General features: G+C 51.1%; 1 protein-coding gene across 1 annotated transcript in view; it reads right to left on the bottom strand.

Annotated features, from left to right (window-relative positions):
* The window catches only part of SEMA5A (semaphorin 5A), a 464,615-nt gene extending 460,273 nt beyond the window's left edge, over positions 1 to 4,342 (bottom strand). Inside the window, exon 1 of the mRNA XM_080804210.1 lies at positions 3,856 to 4,342. The gene's annotated coding sequence lies outside the window, so the exon portion shown is untranslated. The remainder of the gene's footprint in view (positions 1 to 3,855) is intronic.
* Positions 4,343 to 7,546: the final 3,204 nt, after the last annotated feature.

Here is a 7,546-nt window from a genome sequence, read left to right as displayed (position 1 = left end):
GAGGGAGGAGGAAAGAAAGAGAAAAAGGAAAAGAAAAAGAAAAAAAAACAGCAATTCCTTGTGAAAACATTTCTGTTTCGTTGAGCCCACTGTTGGGTTAATCATAGTATAAATGTCATAACCCAGGTGAAATGTAACTTGCCTTTGAAGTTGCCGGGCTTCCAAATACTCTGAAATTCAGAGGTAGATCTTCTTAGCTCTGCAACCTTTAGATGGCATAGATTGTATTGTTACTAGTACATTATAATAATTTGCTTACATACTATCTTCTTTTGGATCAAGTTTTCATTTTGGTAGGCTCATTGAGAGTGAAAAGTTTATCTATGTATATTCCAGTCCACTCTAACTTTTTTCTTCCCGTCTTGCTGTTAGAAAATGATTTTATATATCCAGCTAACAAATTTATCAAAGGAATAAGTGATGCATTTATCAAGCATACCAAAAGCTGCCTCTTCAAATTGCTTCCGAATGAGCTACTCGTCACGTGTTGAATTTATCATTATGGTGCTACCCATTTGTGCAGAGATCAGAGACAGCAGAATGCCCCCTATCTACAGCAGATCACTTCTACAAGGCAGCAAGCAGAGGGATAAAAACTGGTAATTCTCGACAAAACTTCTGCATCTCATTTTAAAGGGTTGCTAGAAACATATGTGAAAATGTGTTGTCAACAACCGTACACAGAGACAGTACAAACAACTCCAAGCACTTACATATATTCATCTTAGTCCTTAAGAAAATAGTTCTCTTTCTCTGTGCAAATCTGCAAACAGATGCAGGTGGACAGAAATGTACAAGGTTGCACGTCACACACTTTGCACTTGGGTGTAACTCAATTTGTTAGATACTGTAATTAACATTTTAAAAATTATTTAACACTAAACAAAAATTTGTCACCTTGGTGTTATAATTATACTGTAAGCAATTTGTCTGAGTAACTATAGCAACAATTTCAGGAGCATTTTTAAATACAACTTTGGTATAATTTTAGAATCAAGAATTATGGAAGATTTGTGGCGGGACGTAGGACTACTTTTCTCAAACACTGTACCTATACTGCTAAAGAAATGGAGGCCTTGACTCAGACATATTATATACTAATTAATTGTTTTATCTTACAAACTACGTGACTTGCAAGGCAATCCTTCTCGCTGGGATTAGTTTCTTATCTTAGCTATTTCTAGAGTTGAAGATTACTTGTTTATAAAATGGAATGCCTTTTTACCTTTGGCCATTTAGCAAAGTTCTCTTCCCCCCTCCCCCACTTTGCTGTCTTTTTATCAGAAGCAAAGCCTCAATTTCAGTGATTTTGTAACCAACAAGAAAGACATTTGGAATCACTCAAAATAATGATCAAGTTAATAAAGACTGGGCAGTGGTTCAGTTAAGCAGCTCTCTCTAACATCAGCAGCATTCAACACAGTCCCAGGGAGCTGGCGTGCAACAAAGAAAAGTTTTGTGGTTTTAACATTTGTCCCTGAATTAAGAGTGTTAAGTGCCTCTCAAGCAAAATTTCTCACTGCAAAGCCGTGCATCGGCCTTCAGAACGTTTGTGTACCGTCTAAAGCTTAAGCAAAAGCTTACATCAATGTGCACATATTTCTTATGGCCCCAGAGCCAACAACTTTTAACAGCCACTGCACTGTTTCTGTTTCATTCCGTCCAGACATGGTGAAGAAATAATTGTAAAAGGAAGCGGCAGTGAAGAATGCAGGTTTATTTTTACCGGATTCTGCACATCTCAAAAACTTTTGGACAGAGACAAGCTTGACCACCCAGGAGACCCAAGTCTTTGCTCTCAGCAGGGCTCCTGCAGCTGTTCGCCATTAAAGCAACCAAATAAGTTAGTGCAATTCGCAAAAGGCATAAAACGATTAGCATCATCCATCTTCTCCCTATTAAGGCAAGTACGCAGAAGCTAAAAGCATGTAAAAACAGGTACCAGTTCCTCACCCCTCAGGTCCAAGAGTGCGCAAATGATTAGGTGACCTTGCAACACAATAGATGAGCGGCGATTCTGTGGTGAAGTTTTTACAAGAAAGAAACTCAAGGGAAAAGAAAATCTGTGTTTCAACTGGCCCAAACCATTACATCTTGGGCTGCCTTTTTTTTTTTCCCCAAACAAAACTAGAAAATAGTTGGGATAAGGAAAAAAAAAATCCATCTTTCCTTTGGTATAAATACAGGCATAGACAAGAAGAGTTGTTTAAGTGATAACACAATTTAAGGTGTTACCTTCTTGAACTAAAATTGTGAACTGGTCACTCCAAGTAGTGCATGATAAACATCACCCGTTCTTCATTAATAAAACTGGCACGATCAGCAATTAACTTAGCAATCCTAATTAGGTGTTAAAAATCTTCCCTAAGTAAAGATTGTTCTTGTCTTTCTGTGTCTACTTAGGAAAGACTAACAGTAAAATTAATAACATATCTGCTGTTTCCAAACTTGGCCATTATGACGGAGCTCTTCTGCATAAGCTGAGACCTATGATTGTTCTTCTTAAAAACAAGGTGCAAAAACCATTTGTAACTCCTCGCATTTTAACTAACGTGCTCCTGAGGAACAAAGTCTTGTCAGTATTAATCCTAACTCACATTATCATTATTATTATTGCTGTTGTTGTTATTTATTTCCTAGTAAATACTCACAGGAAGAGTTTGCAGGGACACGTTTGTCTCTGTTAGAACCTTTATCCAGATGACCTGTGTTTGGCCACCATCTTTCCAGTCCCTTCTCTTAGCAAGGCTGAAAGCTCCCCGTGGTTAACGGATCAGCTCCCCCTCCCCTCCACCCCCTGTGCAATCATTGCAAGATCTGCCCGGTCCCACTGTTTGCTGGCTAGGACCCCCACCCACTCACCCAGGACAGGGTAACTGCTCTCAGCATCCTCTCTCCTGCTTCTAGCGCTCGCTCTCAGCGCCCCCTGCCGGCAATCCCCGCGCCGCCGCAGGCGCAGGAAAGTTAAATCCCAACTCTGAGCGGCTGCACCCAGGTACAAAGCAAGAAAAGGGCGAGGAGGTGAACGCGCTTCCCGCCAAAGCCCTAGGAATCCGGACCCGACTGCGGAGGCCCGGGCACTGGGCGCCGCGGGGAAGCGAGACCACTGCACTTCTCGGCGGCAGTTTCCCCGCACATCGCAGCAAGATCTGTTTCCCTCCGGGGCCCAAATGTACCTCCGGCCCCGAAACCCTGATCCAGGGGATGCGAAACCGTGCAGGCGCGTTAGACGCCCGCGGAGAGCGACTCGCCGGGTTGCAACCCATCAGGCGGCGCCGAGCCCCAGCATCCCCAGCCTCACCCTCCCTCATTAACCAAAGCGTTTGGCGGAGTTGAGCCCAAGTCCCACTGCCTCCACGTTTCTCACGCGCACCGCCAAACCCCTGTAACTCGAACAGGAAAACCTGCCCCAGCCGGAGGGGCTGCGAAGCCCGAGCCCTCCAGACCCCGTGCAGCGCTCGCGAGTGCGCTCCTGGACGCGCGCCGGGTGCGCGCACAAAGCCCCACTGCGCACCTTCCCGAGGTGTTGGGTGAGGGTCCCGCCTCGTTCACTACCAGGTCGCCCACCGCGTCGCTTCCGCTCCTTACCTCGGCACGCTGCGACCCCGGCAAAGATAGGGGCACAAACTTCCAGCCCGTGCACTAGCTCAACTGTGGGTACCCCGCACGGACGGTAGTCCTAATCCTGTACACGCAGCCACCGGCTGTCCCCCGCCCAGCGCCTGCGGATCGACCCTGCCTGAGATTGACACGACCCACCCGCCGACCACTGCCGCCTCCCGGGTCGCGGCCAGCAACGCGGCACGGTCGGGGCTGCGGTCACGGCCACGCGGGGACCGGGCGGGGGTCTCTCACCAGGTGCGAGGCGCGCTCCTCATGCGCCTGGGGCCCCGGAGCAGCTCTGAGGGTCCTCTTCAGTGCGCCGGCGAGGGAAGTCGGGGCAGCGACCGCCGCCGTCCCCTGCCACTTTCCCAGAGCCACGCGCCACTCGCCGCGCTCCGGGCTGGGGACGTCGGTGTGAGCGCCAGCCGCACGGTTCCCGGGCGCGCAGCCGGGCCGGGGGTGAGCAGGTTCGCGCCCCGCGGGGGCGACGGACGAGGAAAGCCAAAGTTGGGTGCCCCAGTCAGCTCCAAAAGGGAGCCACGGGTAGGAGAGGGGAGCCCCCGGGAAGGGCCACACGGGCCAGGCCGCCCCCGGCGGAGGGCAGGCGGAGGGTGAGAGCCGCCACCCGGCACGGGCCGCGGCCGGCAGGGGGCTGCGGAGCCCACCCGCGGTGCGAGGACAGCGCGCGGGAGCCGGCGCAGCGAGAGCAGCCGCCGCCGGCGCCGCCTTCCCGGCGAGTAGAGCTGCGCGGGGAGCGCGGGCGGGGAGCGCGGGGCGGGGAGCGCAGGGCCGCTTCGCCCCGCCCCTGCCCCCGCCCCCTGCCCCGCCCCTGCCCCTCCGCCGCCGCCGCGCCTCCTATTCCCCTCCCAGCCCGGGTGAAACCCGAGCGCCCCACCCCGCGCCTGACCTCCCTGGGCCCCGCCCCCGACACTGCCCTTCTCGGGACGGGCCCCCTCCCTCGCTCCAGCGGCCCCAGTACCCCAGGACCCCCACTCCTTCTTTAGTGCGAGTGCGCCCGAGCGTTGACTTTAGGGGATTCCCTGTACCCCACCTCGCACACACCTTTGTGGCTCCCCCGCCCGCCAATCCGGCCGCTCAGACGTGGCTGCTGGGGGGGGGGGTGGGGGAGGTGGCGGCGGGTGGGGGTAGGGCGCGGTATAAAGGGCCGGAGGCTGCGCGGGCTGAGACCCGAGACGTGGCGCGCCCACCCTGCCGGCCTCATCTCCAGGTACGTGCGCGTCCCCAGGCGGAACCCGGCCTTGTGGAGGGGGTGGGCAGGGGCCGCCGGGGCCTCCCGGACTCCGTGTTTGTGATTTTGTTCGTTTTGTGTGACATCTACATGAGTGTTCTGAGCTGGAAACTCTAAGAGACCGGGAGAGTTGCTTCGGGTTCTTGGAGAAGCGATTTTAGGGTGCACCTCCCGGCTAGTTCGGCCGGATTTCAGTGGAAAGAAGTTAGAGAAATGAACAAATCCGACCAAGCCAGGGAGGCAAGTCAGTAGGTCCCCACGTAGCCACGCTCAGCGTTGAGAAAGGAACCCTTGGACGGACAAAGTCAACTTGTCCAATTCTGGACTAAATGTTACTTGTTGCACTTTCGCCGGATCTGACGGCCTTATGGAGCAAGTATTAAAGTGAAAAGTCATGATTGGAAAGCATAGTACCTTTCAAGACGCCTAGAATTTCATACTTTGTTGCAAAGCTTCCCTTTGGAACCCTGAAGGGCTGCGCATGACCCTTTCCCTCTGGATGGGGGTGGGGAACGCTATCCCGGGCCCTTTTTTTTTTTTTTTTCTCATCTCAGCCCCAGAGGGTGGCTTTCAAGTTTCCCTTGAATAAGGAAACGCATGAACACCCCCGCCGCCGTCCCCTCTTACCTCAGTGACATAGGATACCCCTATGGCCCTCACTGACAAACCCGCTCCAGAGTCTGGTTCTCGGGATTTGTCACGCGGGGAAGGGCCCAGTGTGCCTTAACTGTGCCATTGAGCCCATCTATAAAACAAAAAGCGCGCTGCTGCCTGGAAGGTGGCATGGCTCACAGAGCAGCCACACAGATCAAGAGGAGGGCGATAGAAATACAAAGTGATGTTGATTTGTCTTTATGGTCCTTATAGAATATTTCCAAATGAAGTAGTCTTATAATAAGAACTAAATAAAAGCAGTCCTGAAGGTTTGCATGGAAGGAAGCCCAGCCCCAAGCCTCCAGTTTCGCCCTCCCACGACGGGCAGAGCTGCTGTGGGTATTCTAGCCCTCACTCGGATTTCCTGTAAGACATCCAGAGGAAATGTCAGTGTCCGAGGGCCTCTTTGTAGAAGCATTCTTCCCGGGGTTGTGCCAGGGGCCCTCTGCTTGGTGCAGGACAGCTGCCGGGCTCCTAGAGCCTTCATGAAAAGCTTAACTTCTTGCTTCTGTGCCCAGCGCGCAGGCCACTAGCTCCTTCCTGACTTTCCCATTGATTCTTCTGCCTACGTGGCACAACAGCCGGGGATCCCTCCCTGGGAGGAGGAGGCTGGCCAAGGTCTAGCCTGACTGCTCTGCTCCTGGGGAGCTGGGGGGGGGGGGAAGGGGGGGACGGGGGGAGGGCCAGGGAGGGGAGGGCAGGACCCTGCCTTACACTTCACCTTGCAGCCCTTGAGTGAGTGGGCCGACCTGTGGAGCCTCCAGCCACCAGGAAAAAGAGAGGCAGAAATTAGGACCCAAATGTGTTTAGCTAATTCTTGTCATTGCCCCTCAACGTTATAGTTAAAGGCGTGGACACTTAAAAAAAAAAAAAAAAAAAGATTCTTGGCACGTTGAGACTTAAGCAGTGGGAAGAAAATAGACTTCTACACCATAACCCAGGAAGGATCATAACATAATGTTTAATATGTAACTTTATGTTGGGGGGGTCAGTTTTATAGGCAACTTACAAGCTATAAGGAAACATTGTTAAAATATGTGTATTTCCTGATAATAAATTACAAATTAATAACAAGAATGAGATGGGGGGAGGGAACCAAATAATAATTGAGAGTGCCTCCTTAGTTTAGAGTGAAACGGGCCCAAACTGAGGGTGTGATTTCACCTCGTGATCTGGGGAAAGCGCCTTTATTTTTCTGAGCTGATCTTTTCACCTGGAGCTCGAACCAACCTGCTGGCAAGTGTGTCTTCACTTAGCATGAAGGAGATAGGAAGTAAGGTGAGACCGTTGCCAGGGCCCGGCACAGAAGGCTCTTTCCAAATAAAAGTGTTTTAAAGAATCCACAGATATTTCTTTTTCCTAAATGAAATTTCTGGGTTTTTTTTTTTCCCCCTCTAAAGTCGTCCCTCGCTGAAGGACTTCCTCCTGTATGGGGCTGCTTCTCATCATATTGTGAAACTAGAGGCGATAATTTCCAAACAAAACTGTTGAGTTCTCTTCTTTTCAAGATAAAAGTATTGCTCTCCCTGAACGATTTCTGATGAGCCAGGCACATAATGTAAACAAAACGAGAAACCCAGCCAGACACTCGGTGAAAATGATGAACCCTGGGGCGCTGATTCATGTGACTTGAAAAAACGCCATCCATTTCCTGATTCACCTTAATTTCTACATGGGGATAGGAGGGATCTCGTATGTCTCCGAGATAAGTAACCAGTTTGTCTCATCTTCCCCTCCCTCCCTTCCAATTGAATTTCAGCCGCATCGCTGGTGACACTGCCTGCTCACCGGACAGACCACCACAACCACCACCCAGAAGAGGTGCAGACAACATTGTGGGTCAGGAGTGCCCCCAGGGAACCCTGGGTATTTGTGATCTCTAACGACTGGATGAGATTGTCTTAACATCCTGAAAAATCTCAGTCCCAGAAATCATGGCCTCTGGGCGTTTACATCTACACCGGATTTTCCTATAGATGGGGGGGGGGGCACACCACAATCGTCAACCATGGGTGTTCTTTTGCTCAGGTTTTCCTTCGT

This window comes from Martes martes (assembly GCF_963455335.1).
Source record: "Martes martes genome assembly, chromosome: 5".
Lineage (NCBI taxonomy): Eukaryota > Metazoa > Chordata > Mammalia > Carnivora > Mustelidae > Martes > Martes martes.
This window is presented reverse-complemented; position numbering and strand designations above follow the sequence as displayed.